Raw genomic sequence first — 14,708 nt, forward strand, 5'->3', positions numbered from 1 at the left:
AGATAACCCAATTGAGCAATTTTAATTAATTTATCTATTTTATTTTATTTTATTTAAATAAAAAAAAAGGGTTTTGAGCAAAAAAAATTCATGAATGAAATTTCTAAATTTGACCCAAACTTTCAAAATCATGCATGCCCTGCCAGCTACCTTAAAATCACTACGTGTCATATCCAACAATCCATACCAGACATTATTAATTTTCAAAACTTCCCAATCCCAACTTTAGACAGCGTCAGTCTGAATATGACGTGACAAGCACAATATTTCAAAAATTTTAAAAATAAATTAAATTTTAAATTTATATGAAGTTTAAATTACAAAATAAAAACATTTTTTGAGTTACTAGAATAACCAATTAAAAGTATTAGTCAAGAATATTCCTCACAATAATCAAGTTATTTATTTATCTTATCTATAACATTTGATTTAATTATTTTTTTAACCAACCGAAAAATATATTTTAAAATTGAGTATTTACGTGTCCGAAACTCCATATAATTTTTTAATGACATATTAAATATATGCACGTACAATAGCTAGCCAACTCCCCCACTTGCTAATCTAATAATAATAATAATAATAATAATAATAATAATGATAATAATAAGAATAATAATAAGACAAGGGAATGTCAAAGCTAAAGATTCAAATTCTTACATATTTTATCAATTTTTTTTTATATAGTTCCTTAGTTGGGTGCGTTTCATGGGGAAAAATTCTTGACACCTTCTCAATTCTACCTCTTTGTTTGTGTGTGTGTTTTTAAGCCATTGTTTGCCTGAAAATTTTATTAAATTAACTATCATAAATTCATCCACTTCTTTTCTCTATACACATAAACTTTTGATAGACGGTCTCACAAGTCAATTTTTGTGAGACATATATCTTATTTGAGTCACACATTAAAAATTATTATTTTTTATGTCAAAAATATTTTTATTATTATAAATATAGACATTAAAGATATGTGACATACCATATCATAAAGCATAATATTTCTATCAGTTTTGAGATAAAAGTAGTAAGATATGAGTAGGGATGACAATGGGTCGGGGCGGGGACGGTTTGTCATCCCATTCCATCCCCACCCATACCCGTTCCAATCTCTGTTTTTTCGGGTTCGATAAATCCCCAAATTCGAAACTTAGGGGATCAACTTCCCATCCCCGCCTCCATCCCTGTTTCAAAAAAATTAATATGACAAGACGATGACGGATTCATAGATTTTCTCAAATCAAAACTTATTATTATCTATTATTATTAGAGATAATATTAATATTAATATCAATATTAATAATATTTATTAATATTTTAAAAAATAATAATATTATTATATTATTAATACTAATAATATTATTATTTTATTATTGATATTATTTTCGGGGTGGGTTCGAGGATTTCGGGGATGGGTATAGTAATCTTATACCCGCCCCGAACTACATCGGAGATTTAAAAAAATCCCCGAACCCGAACCCAAACCCGAAAAAATCGAGGATCCCCATCCCCGTTTCGGTTTTTCCCTTAGTGGTCTCAAACCCGTGAAAAAAGTTGTCATTCCTAGATATGAGGCCAAATTAAAGATAAGAATAATTAATCTATTATGAAAAGTAAAATTATTATTTTTATTTTGTCAGTAAACATCGGTAACTAAGTGATTTAGCTAGCTACATCCATCAACTATTTATATATTATTACAACACTTTATCATAGGATAAGCGTTTGTTGTTAGACTCAAACTTAAAGTGATTAGTCAATACATAATTTTATTTATTTATATTCGTGAAATCACATAATTCACTTGTTCGAGTGAATATATCATGAGTCTGATAAATTACATGTCTATCTGCTTCATCTATTTATAAAAATAAATAAAAATTTGTTTATATAATTAGTCGATCACCTATTCCTTTTGTTTACCATTGAAAAATAGAATCATATGGTGGGCCACCCGAAAACAAAGAGGATGACATTGCAGAGAATCCTTTGGGGGATGCGCCTTTCTAATTTGGGGGTGCCAACCTATGCAGCTTTACGAGGCTGAGCCGATGCGTCACACGTGGCATCCCTCGTGGCTCGGTATCTGTGGGTGACACGTGTCCTTAGACGGCACGACTTGTCTGTACCTTGATATTTTCTAGACGCATCTCCACTTACTTGTTAAACATTATAATAAAAAATTATTATTATTATTTTTTTTGTAGATATTTATATTTTTTATTATATGATATGTTTAAAAATTAAGTGTTATCACGGCCGACCATTTTATGGATTAGGACTTTAAACTTTCTTTTTGTTGTGAAAAAGTAAAAATTTACGGTAAAAAAGTAAAAATCTCAAACTCTCAAAATTATCACACTACACACTTTATAATATTTTTCTCACAACTCAATTGTGATTTTCTTCACAAATGAGAGATCTATTTATAGAAAATTTTTACAAATAATCCAAAAATAAAATACATCATTACCTACATCATCACACACTAATTTTCAATATTCAACACCTAATTTTACCTNTTTTTATTCAAAAAAAGTCTTTTCAAAAGTGCATTTAAGATAGTTTTGTAATTTCAAATATATCTGTACATACTGCTTAACCAATGATATATTGAGCACGGAGAGCAGTATGGTAAAGATTGCTTAAAAATACGCCAAAAAAGACATTGCTAATAACTCAATAAATCAAATTAGGTTTGTATCATAATTTCCAATTTTTTTTAAAGATAATTAATCTTTATTTATTTCAATATTATGTTTTTATCAATACAGGACATTAATATACACAAAATATCGTTGACATGAACATAGAATAAATAAATAAACAACTTTTTCAATGCTAAACCAAAGAGATTATAGTATTTAGTTATTATTTATTAAATTATTTTTGTTAAGTATGCATTTGGCCTAAGCTCTGGTCAACAAGACTCAACATAGCCCATATTCAGCTCATAAAATCAGGTTTCCAGCTGATTTGTTTCTCAAGTTGAACCTTTTCTTCTAAGCTGGAGGAAAGATTTGTCTCAAACCCGAGACTTCATAAAAAATTTGAGAATTTGATGTTATATAAACTATAAGTCATCAACATTTCAAGTTAAAATCATGATTTTTACAACAATTATATCGTGAGATTTTGTTTTCGACTTGTCATGAGATTTTGATAAATGAAATGTTTGTATTGAATTTTTTGTGTTATAAGAATTATTGTACAAATTTGGTTATACATGCAGCATTACTCTACAAACTATACATGACATTCTTGTCATTAAGAAAGCTATTGCGAACAAGTTCTTATTCCAAGAACAATGCAAAATTGAGGCGACCGGTGATTTGGAACATGTTTTACTTTTTTGAGCCGAACACGAGCATAATTTATTTTGTTCGATAATTCGCGAACCCGCTTGCGAACTTTAATATTTTATTAATATAATATTATTATACATTAAATATATATATATATTTCGAATCTTTCAGACATTTTGAGATTTTAAACCTTTATTCTCGAACCTTAATATCAGATCAATTATTCTAATATCTCGCGAATATATTCGAACATTTCAAATCGAAAACGAAGTTGAATTTCATTTCGAGTCGAAATCAAACAAAAAAATTTTAAAATTTTTGAGTTTTGAATCGATTTTAAACTCAAGTATACTTTATTCGATTCAAAATTAGATTCAATTTTATTGTGTGAGAAAAAAAATAATTAGAATGCATCGGAACTGGTTTGTCTATGCTAAAATAGATTTATTTTTTCGGGCCCCACTTCCGTACCTTTCTTGCCATCCTAATTCCGCCACTTGTCCTTTCGGAGAGATTTCCCCTGTCCCTCCAATGGGCCCGTTCTCCTCTGCCTTCCGGGTTATTTTCGTCATTCTGTCGCCCAATCTCCTTCGTTTTCAGTAGTATTCGCACACGCGCACACCAGCTCCAACCAAATTTCTATATATCTTGCATATTCTTGCAGAGCCCTGTAAGAAAATCTCGGTTTTTTTAATAGCCTGTATATCTGTAAACGTGCTTTCTTGTGAATATTTTTTGATCCGTTGCATAAAAATCTAGTCTTGGTGTCTCTGGGAGTTAATTATGCAGTTAAAGATCGAAAATTTTCATATGGGCTTTGGTGAATCTGATCATGGAGTGCTTAAACTTGCATGACAGAGTCGTGTGTTTGAACTGGAGACTGATATATTATTCCCTGGATCAGTTCTATTTGGTTGGATTATGGGAAATGGTGGCGATGATAAGAAGATCAGCTCACCAGAAAGTGAGGAAAAATATTTGGATAAACCAGCGGAAGTATTTTCAAGAGATTTGTTGCAGAGTTTTCTGGGCAGCACGAGTGAGCATGAGACAATGAAAGAGGAGGAGCTGGAGAAGGAGAAGGGGGAGGAGATAGAACTGAATCTCGGGCTATCATTAGGTGGCGGATTTGGTGTGGAGCCCTTGATGAGATCTTCTTCTACAGCAAGCTTTTTACATACCGCGAGAAATGTTAGTGATACGTCGCCATCGGCACTGGAGGCAAAGAGCAGCCTGGCGAGGACCTCTTCAATGCCTGTGGAGACTGAGGATGAAAAGAGGAAGAGGAAAGAGTTGCAGAGCTTGAGAAGAATGGAGGCCAAGAGGAGGAGATCAGACAAGAAAAAGGCTGTGAAGGGTGATAAAGAAATGGAGGTTAATTGGATGGGGGACTTGGAGAGGGAGAAGAAGTTAGATATATCGACCGAAGGGCCAGTTTTTGAGGCCTCAAGTAATCTTGGAGGACGGATTGATGCGGCAATGGCTAAAGGGAAGGGAGTTTCTGGTCGGGTTAGTGGTGGGATGAAAGGTTTTGGGCAAGTGTTGTCCCAAGGATTATCAACAAAGTCAACAGGGAAGAGTTCTTCGAGTCTGATTGGGGGTTTGGAGGGGGAGAAGCATCTTCCGATGACAACGAATTTAAATTTATTGGTTGGGGGGCCGGTTTTCGAGGCCTCAAGTAATCTTGGAGGAGGGATTGATGCAGCAATGTCTAAAGGAAAGGGAGTTTCTGCTTGGGGTAGTGGTGGGATGCAAGGATTTGGGCCAGTGGTATCCCAAGGATCATCAATGGAGTCAACAGGGGGGAGTTCTTCGAGTTTGATGGGGGGTTTGGAGGGGGAGAAACAAATTCCGGTGACGAAGAAGTTAGATTTATTGGTTGGGGGGCCAGTTTTTGAGGCCTCAAGTAATCTTGGAGGAGGAATTGAAGTAGCAATGGCTAAAGGAAAGGGAGTTTCTGCTTGGGGTAGTGGTGGGATGCGAGGTTTTGGGCAAATGTTGTCCCAAGGATCATCAGTGGAGTCGACAGGGGGGAGTTCTTCGGTTTTGTCGGATTTGGAGAGTAAAGCTCTGCAAGGTTTTATAGCAAATTTACTTATTTTATTGGTTCCGTTTGATCTAATTCTGTTCATTGGTGATCTACTTTCTTGATGTGGTTAACTGAAATAGCATTGATATTTAACATCATTTAACATGTCTCGAGCAATGAATTCTCCTATGTGTTTTCAATGTGCTTGCATTGACATATTATTATCAAATTCTTTTTCTGTTTTTCATACGAGTATTTGACTCTGTATTTAAGGCATATGATCATTCCGTGCTTGGAATTGTTCAGCCTTTAGCTAATGTTTTCATTTGTTCTTCAGTTCATAAGGAACAGCACGGTTAACGACACTACACGCAAAAAAATCTGGTTCTTGAAAGGAATTTTCAAGAAATTGCATCATGGGGTCACATTAGTTAAAATGTCGTGAAAGCATTAGATAAAACAGTGAATGCTACTATATATATATGCAGAAACCGTAGCAGAGTTCATGATACAGAGAAGATTGACAACTGGATGCTAGAGGTGCTAACGTGACCGAATCGTATGGCCTCAAAACAAATAAAAAGAAGAAAGCAACTGAGTAGAAGTTAAGGCATTGAAAGGAACTTTGTTCTTTCACAAGTAATTTTGGTGTGCAGTATGGCAATGGTACCTGTCTTCTTTGTGTTCTCAGTTTGAAACAGCACTTAGTGTGCGTTGTTCCGAATATTCGCTCGTTTTCCCTTTATATGCTGTATAAGGGAGGACCCCCTATGGTTACTAAATAAATGGTGTTCAACTCACGATTTTCTGTTACAGGATCAAGTGGTGAACTTAGCCCGGCTAGCACCCTATCCTTGTGTGAAAGAAGCAAACTAGATGTTGGCTCTTCCAAGACAGAAGAAACAGAGAATCCGGGTATAACAACCGGATCCTTGATACAAAGTTCAGCTAAGCCACCGGTTGATGCATCAAGAACCGGAGGTAGAGACACGAGGACGAGTGCAGTAGAAGATATGCCTAGTGTTTACACAAGAGGAGATGGCCCCAACGGTAGAAGGGTCGATGGAATACTGTACAGATACGGTAGAGGTGAAGAAGTGAGGATCATGTGCATATGCCATGGAACATTTCACTCCCCGGCGGATTTTGTGTTACATGCAGGCGGAACCAACATCGATAATCCACTCAGGCATATAGTTATAATCCCCAACTCTTCTCCCTTGTTGTAACACCGTCATGCTGCATTTTCATCCTCTAAATTTTGAGAGTAGATCCTAATAACTATCTCGAATATAGCCGTATGTTTTTTTTAGGGGTGCTTTGTAATTAGTCGATGCTCCCGCATCCATGAGAAATCTTTCAAAAAAATAAAGATTTGGGCACTTTGTTGAAGGTGATTTTTTTATGTACAAGTACAACCAGTGGTCTCTAACTCAAGACTAGTTGAGACTTGAAGTCTCACTCTTGCCACTCGACCAAGAAATCTCTGGTTGTTGAAAGATTGAAGCCTAAGACCAAGAAATCTCTGGTTGTTGAAAGATTGAAGCTGATTTCTTGGTTGTTGAAAGATTGAAGCCTAAGACCAAGAAATCTCTGGTTGTTGAAAGATTGAAGCCTAAGACTTGCCACTCGACCAAGAAATCCTTGGTTGCTTTAAATAGACTAATCTGTACAACCAAATTGACCTAGAACTAACAATCATCAAAGTGATATGCTAAAAAACAAGGAGATGAAATTACAAGAAGATACGTTGAAAAACACACTTTTCCCTATGTTTTTCATTTCACTATTTGTACTCCGAGCCTGTATTGTTGTCTTCGAAACAAAAATCCACCTAGTGCATCGGTGCTCCTCATTCGTCTTGGACGTTGAACCAGCTGAATTCTATTTTACTAATCATCAGGTTAATCTATCATTCATTGGAACTAATCCTGTCTCTCAACAACATTAGATCATATATATCACTTTTTCTATCACTTTTTAATCAAAAGTTGACATCATTTTTGTAGTTTCAGTGTCAACAATTAAAGAAAGATAGTCAAAAGAAAATTAAAAGCCATTGAGTCAAGATACGACATTTAGTTGGTTGAGATGAGGATGGAATTAAGTCCACGGTTTTCTGGAGATCAAGAGCGGTTAGAGAGGTATACTCTCTTTGGAAGGCCAAGATATAAAATGTCAAGTTGATTAATCAAGAAGTATGAAGTATTCGAATTTCAACAACTACATCTCCTCTCAAGATAGACTAGAGAGTGTTCTTTTGTAATTCATAAGAGAAGAACAAGAGTGTGTTGTAGAGGGTTAACAGTGTCAAGACCCTAAAATATATTATCCGATAATTTGGCATTATTAGAATAATTATTGAGTTGATAAATTAAAATAATTACTTATGCCAAATAATTTTCGAAGGTGTGTTAAAAATATGTATTTTAGACTATCGGAAGTATTACGATATAAAATACATATAGAGACTGAAATAACACACGAGATTAATTAAATGCAAAACCAAGATAATTGGGCTCAAGTTACTACTTTTAGTTAACAAATATACGATACATATATGCATACACTCACTTACCAAAAAGGGAAGAAGAAATAAGCAACCCATTCTCGTAAACCCATCTCTTTTCCCAAGCCATTCCCGTCAAAGTCGCCAAAAAATTGTCGTAACTTCTTCGTCCGATGTCAAAATCTCAAAATTCTTGATGGGTTTTGTTCCCACATCCTGAGCTTCGATTTAAGCCATAAATAATAGTTTTTGAGCAAGTATTCAGCTGGATCGAAGCCGCTGATTTCAGCTCATTTTTGCTCAGTTCTTGTCTGATTCGGTGAGCTTTTGCTTCTGATTTTCGGGTTTATGTGTATTGTGCACTTAGAATCTCGACTTGTGGTTCAAATAGAAGTTGTAGACTATTTGTTAGCTTTCTATAGCCGCTGGAAAAATGGAATTCCAATTAAAAACGGATTTGATATGATTTTTCTACCGAATTTTGTCAAAATCAAACTCTGTGTTTGAGCTGTGTAGAATGGCTACTGTAATTCGAGGTTTTGACCTTTTTCATTTTGATTCTGGATCTTTGGTTATAATGAAAGTTGCATATCTATATGTTATCTTTGGAATGAGACTTGAATCGTTAAATTCCATTAAGAATTGAATACGTTATGCACGTTTTACTGAAACTACTCATTTTTAGATTTCTGCCTGCGAATTTCGTGAGTAGCAATGTGTTCTTGCTAATTCTGGGATTAATCTCCTGAGATTTTGAAAATGGTTTCTTCTAGGAAAACTTAGATAATTGAGTTTTCTTTCATTTCCAATTGAGGATATTAATTTTAGTCAATATTGAGTGAGATATGAATTTTATGCTCTTAAATGCTGAATCTAGAACTGTAAACAAAGGTAGTTTCATGATTTCTATTTTTGGGCATTTAATCTCGTCGAAATGATCAAACTCCTTGTTGATTTCTTCCGGTGAAATGTGGGATTATTCGGGTTATTGTATGTGTTTTAGGCCGAGGAGATTTAAAGTTGTGCATTGATCATCGTTAGTTGGTATATGTATGTTACAGTTCGGTAACATACAACGATAACAATTAAATTATGTTTTAAGCATATTTATGTGTTGTAATTATTGTTTATGTGATTATGTGAATTGTTTGAGTTGTTAAATGCCTGATTGAGTTATATGTTCAGTTATATGATATTTAGTCTAGGACATACTGTTATGACATACATCTTGAGCCATATTGTTCTTGTTGACCAGTTACTGTTATTCGGCATTGGTTGTTGTATAACTCGGGATCAGGGTGTGGCTGATATGCTTTTATTGATAGGACTGAAACCGTAGTTAAGACTGATCAATCTCATTGTTAGTATAGCCCTCGGGGTGAGCGTTGAGATTGTGATATCCAGTTCTGGTTGTTTGTGCCATTCATGTTATATATCGTTACAACTGTATGAAGGCTGAGTTGGGGGTGTTGATTAGCACAGCCTGGCATACCTCGCTTACTTAACAGGGTGGTTTAGCTTCATGACGATGTGACTCCCTTGTGTGTTGTTTGAGCATTATTCTTGTTGATCGTATCGTTCGTTTGGCTCCATTTACCTCGTTGATATTGAGCCATGTTCATGCATTTCACATTTCATTTACATATATATTGATGCATCATTTATGTTATCATTATGTTTGTTGAACTGTTTCATATCAGAATCATAACCTCAGTTGTTTACTGGGGGGCTGTTGTGGTTGATTTTGGGTACCATGGTAGATCTCCCGAGTGGTTTTGAAGCACTAGCCAGAGTTCCGCTGGCGGAGCTCGTGGTTGAGGTTGGATTTTTGAGTTTTGGTTCGTTGAAGTCTCCCAGCTAGTGTTTATGGATGTCTTGGAGTTTGTGTCAGTTCTATGTCATATTTTATTTGCCAAGGAGATGTCTCGAGTATGTGTATTGGTGTTTGAATTGTTATTATTTAGTTTGGATCAATTTTAGTATGTTTTAAAGCCTTTTCAGTTTAGTTGAACTGATGCTTGAGAATTGTTGACGTGTGCCTGATCGGCACTTACATGTGATTGTTTATATTTATCGTAGCATCAGTCTTGAGTCATTTTACTATTTTTTGATACTTGAATTTTTTGGAATGCCCTACTTATGAGGAGGTCATGCCGAAATTTTTCTAGTTCCTGATGTCCGTTTTAAAGATTTTAAACCAGTTTCTGCTGCATAATTAAATCAAATCATTATTGTCTTATCATTAATTGTCATTAGTAAATGAGCCTCACATAGTGACTTCTTGTTTTAATATTATTTGTACTATGAGACAATCAATCTTAATGAGATCGCCTCCCGTGAACGTAGATCATTTTATATCGAATCACGTAAACCTTGTGTTCTCTACATTTCGGTTTGAATCTATATTTGAGTTCATATCTGTAGTGATTCATGATTCTCTTATGTGTCTTCAAACAAGAAGTTTGTATTGTGTGGTGCATGTTCTTGAGAACATCATCTTGATCACTGAATTTCTCGGACTCTAACTCAACAATTTTTTTATGATCCAAGTGCTACAATTTCATCACATCATACGAGTGAACACTCCGAATGTAGCATAAAAAAATACCTAATTATCTTTATGAACTAAATTCTACTTCTAATTTAAAATTTTGAATGAATCGTGCAATTTATATGCTTAATTTACCTTCCAAATTTTGTTTATAAAATCATATTCTCATTTCTACTATTGAAAATATACACTCACGTCAAATCATGATAAAACTATTTGTGGTACCTAATAATGAGAGAAATAAAATAATAAATTCAAAATTTCGTTAAATAATTGCAATGTAAAAATGAACAAAAGACTAACAATGTAACGTCCGAAAGTCAGTTCACATAAACCGCATACATGAAAATTATTAAATTGTTAAAATATTTTAATTAAAAGATTTTAGATGCATGAATGATATATTTTGAGTGACTAAATGATTGATTGTGTAATTTTTCTTGGTTTCATAATTTAAAATATTTTTAGACGAATATCGGTGGTTGGCTGGGGACAGGGGACCGGAGACGATTAAATGTTAAAGATTTAAAAGCTAAATTTTTATTTTAGTTAAGAAAATATTTATTTTAAATATTTTAAGAATTATTGCATTTTTAAGTTCAAGTTTAAATTAATTAGTGGGAGAAATGAATTTTATGTATTTTATAAAAGATTTTTTTGGAAATAAGTTTTTTAAATATTTTAATTTGATGCCTAATAATTTTATAAATCTTAATGAGCCTAATTTATTAATTAAAAACTAAGATTAATTAAGTCCATTAATTAAATATTTTGAAAGCCTTTTATTATTTATTTAAAGAAATAAAAAAATAAAAATAAAAGAAAGACTCCTAGACCTAAACACACACAAACACCTACAAGCACACACACATTCACATAAAAGTGAAGGGGAACAGCGGCCAAAGAAGGGAAGCTCGGACAAGGAAATTTCGATTTCTTTTCTCCTTCATTCTTCGACTTTCTTCCTCGTTCTTCCTTCCAACAACGATCACTCGACTCCCTTGCATCCCAAGGTGGGTTTTTGGTGGTTGACGATTTATGAAATTTTTATACATTTAGGATTTTTGAAAAGTTGTGTTGTTTTTAATTAAAGGTTTCGAATTTTATTAAAAAAGAAAAAAAATTAGTATGATTTTAAAGTTAAAAAATAGTGGACATTTCACATAAGCTAGTTAGGACATCTACAATGCTCAAATCTTATGATATCCATTTTTTCAGCCAAATCATTGCCCATGTCCAAAAGGAAAAATCTATTTAATCTATCCACAATCCAAAAAACCCAAAACAACATTTTTATTGACCCCACACCAAATTCAAATATATTAATATTCTCCATCTTTAAAAATATTAGTTACAAATAATTTTTACAAAGTATTAATATTTTTTTAAAAATTAATTGATTTTTAACATATGTTATAAAAAATAACTATATATACATAATATTATAATATATTAATTAATTATATGATATTGAGAGCGATCTTTGAGAAGTGTTCCCGACAACTGGATAATGGGAGATAGCTCCTTTTTTCTTGCTACATCATTTCCATGGGAGCCCGAAGCTCCGAGAGGATCCCATTGGGAATTCTCATAGAGCATCCACAATAATATGGAAATTTCTCTCAAATATTTGTGGGTCTCGTAATTCACATAATAAATTAAATATCTGACTACTCAAATATCTTATATTTCACAATCAAATATCTTACCAACTAAATATTTTTGGGTATCTCTTTCACTTTAGTAATATTTTTTTCATTTAAATAAAATCATTTATAGTTTCTAAAAAATTTATCTTTACTTTAATTAATTTCACATATTATTTAATATTATATTTTTATTAAAAAATAAAATTAGAAAGTGTTAGAAAAATTACTTAATCTCTAATGCATGCAATTCAATATTAAATTTTTTTTTAAAAAATAAATGGTACAACATAGGAATACAAATGTTTGATAAATTAGAAATTAAAATAAACAAATATTTCATAATAAATAAATCGTTCACTGATCGCGACGACAAGTCTCAGATGTGTTCAACCAACTCGCGACGAAGCTGATGATACACCTGACTATCACGAACTCGATATTTATTCGAAGGTATTCTTCAAATTCTGAGGTTGAACCATGATTCGCTATGAAAGTATCTCGTTCTTCACAATCCCAAATCGATATTGCATAACCCTCGTCCTCAACAATCATATTGTATAAAATAATGTATGTATAGATTATTTCTATGGATTATCAATTAACCAATGTCACACTAGACCTTTTATAATTATCCAACGAACTTGGAGCACATCAAATATCCGCTCGACATATTTTCTTGCAATATCTTGTCTTTCCTTGGATTAATTCTTTTGGGAACCAAGGGGCAGGAAAAAATCTTAATGAAAGTGGCCCATTCGGGATACATACCATCTATTAAGTAGTATCATTTAGTAAATTATGCACTGTTCACAAGACAATTGACATATGAATCCTCATCCTCCCGTACAACTATTCAAGTGACTTCGTTTGCGGAATACTCATTCGAATATCCAGGTGCGACAAACGACTGTGGAATGCTTTTTTTTTTTTTATGTTATTAAAAGAGGAACTCAAAGTCTAGTTTGACTTCAGCCATAGCGAAAAAAACCTATAACGAGTCTTTTGTCCGTGTTCTCGCTAACCGCAGATGAATGGAGGGAATAACTGGATGAATGTAGCTACTCTCCTACCCAAAGAGAAGGAAAGGCAAGCGCTGGAGCCCATGGGTATGATTATCCGCCGTTAGTCAGTAATGTGGGTTGGCTTGCTCTTAATAGGCTCCCTCCGGGCACGAGGGTCGCCTCCCCCTACCCCTCCTTCCTCTTGATGCGGGGGAAGAGGTCTTTCTTGCTTTAAAGCTTGTTCTCCGGATAGGAAAAGCAAAGCCAGAAAGAAAGGCACGGCATAAAGCCCTTCATACTCTAAAACCGTGATAGGTGCCGGCGAAGACGGTGCTGGAAGGTCGGAAGGAGAAGTGTTAGTTGCTTTGAATGGAAACCCCGGTAAACGGCGATTTCCCTTTTTGAGGAAGAAAAAAAAGGCCGGGGGTGATAGGGTAATGGCATAGTTGCTATTCATATCCTAATAAAGGTCAACATCTCCCAATTCCGCGTTCTTCCTGTATCATTATCAGAATTTCCCGCTTTGATCAGGTGACAGCTGTCGGGCGCATATGTAGAAAAAGAGGGAGCGGAGAAGGAAGCAATGAATGCGCTCAAAAGCACGCCATAGCACGAGAGAAAGTTTCTGCGCGCTTCATTAAAAAGAAGTGATTTCACAATTAGAAAAAAAACCCCAAAACGACATTTTTAAAGACCTCATATTAAATTCAAATATATTAATATTCTCAATTTTTAAAAATATTGATTACAAATAATTTTTAAAAATTATTAATATATTTTTTTTAAAAAAACTGATTTTTGACATATGTTATAAAAAATAATTATATATACATAATATTATAATATATAAATATTAATTAATTATTTTTAATGATATTAAGAGCGCTCTCCATTTGAGAAGTGCTCCCAACAACTGGACAATAAAAGAGAGCTATTTTTTTTTTCTTGTCACATCATTTCCATGGGAGCTCATAGTAGCTTCCTTTGGGAATGTTCTTAGAAAATTTACAATAACATGTAAATTCTCTCAAATATTTGTGGGTTTCGTGGTTCACATAATCAATCAAATATCTGATATTTCACAGTCAAATATCTTACCAATTAAATATTTATGGGTATAACTTTCACTTTAATAATATTTTTTTCCATTTAAATAAATTTATTTATATTTTTCAAATAAATTTATCTATACTTTAATTAATTTATCTATAATTAAATATTATATTTTTATTCAAAAATAAAATTAGAAAGTATTAGAAAAATTACTTAATCTCTATTGCACACAATTTAATATTAAAATGTTATTTAAAAATAAACGGTACAACATATGAATACAAATGTTTGATAAATTAGAAAATAAAATAACCAAATATTTCATAATAAATAAGTCGTTCACTGATCACGGTGACAAGTCTTTCAAATGTGTCCAATCAAGTCGTGACGAAATTGATGATACGACTGGCTATCACATAAATCGGTATTTATTCGAAGGTAAGCACCAAATTCTGGGGTTGAACCATGATTCACTATGAAATTATCTCGTTCTTTAAGATCCCAAATCGATATTGTATAACCCTCATCCTCGACAATCATGTTGTGTAAAATAATGCATGTATAGATTATTTCTTTGGATTTATCCATTAACTAGTGTCGCACTAGACCTCTTA

At 33.4% G+C, this 14,708-nt stretch overlaps 1 pseudogene; it reads left to right on the forward strand.

Annotated features, from left to right (window-relative positions):
- The first annotated feature begins 3,907 nt into the window (after positions 1-3,907).
- Positions 3,908-6,786, forward strand: LOC140965167 (uncharacterized; annotated as a pseudogene).
- Positions 6,787-14,708: the final 7,922 nt, after the last annotated feature.

This window comes from Primulina huaijiensis, chromosome 18, assembly GCF_012295235.1.
Source record: "Primulina huaijiensis isolate GDHJ02 chromosome 18, ASM1229523v2, whole genome shotgun sequence".
NCBI classification, from domain to species: domain Eukaryota; kingdom Viridiplantae; phylum Streptophyta; class Magnoliopsida; order Lamiales; family Gesneriaceae; genus Primulina; species Primulina huaijiensis.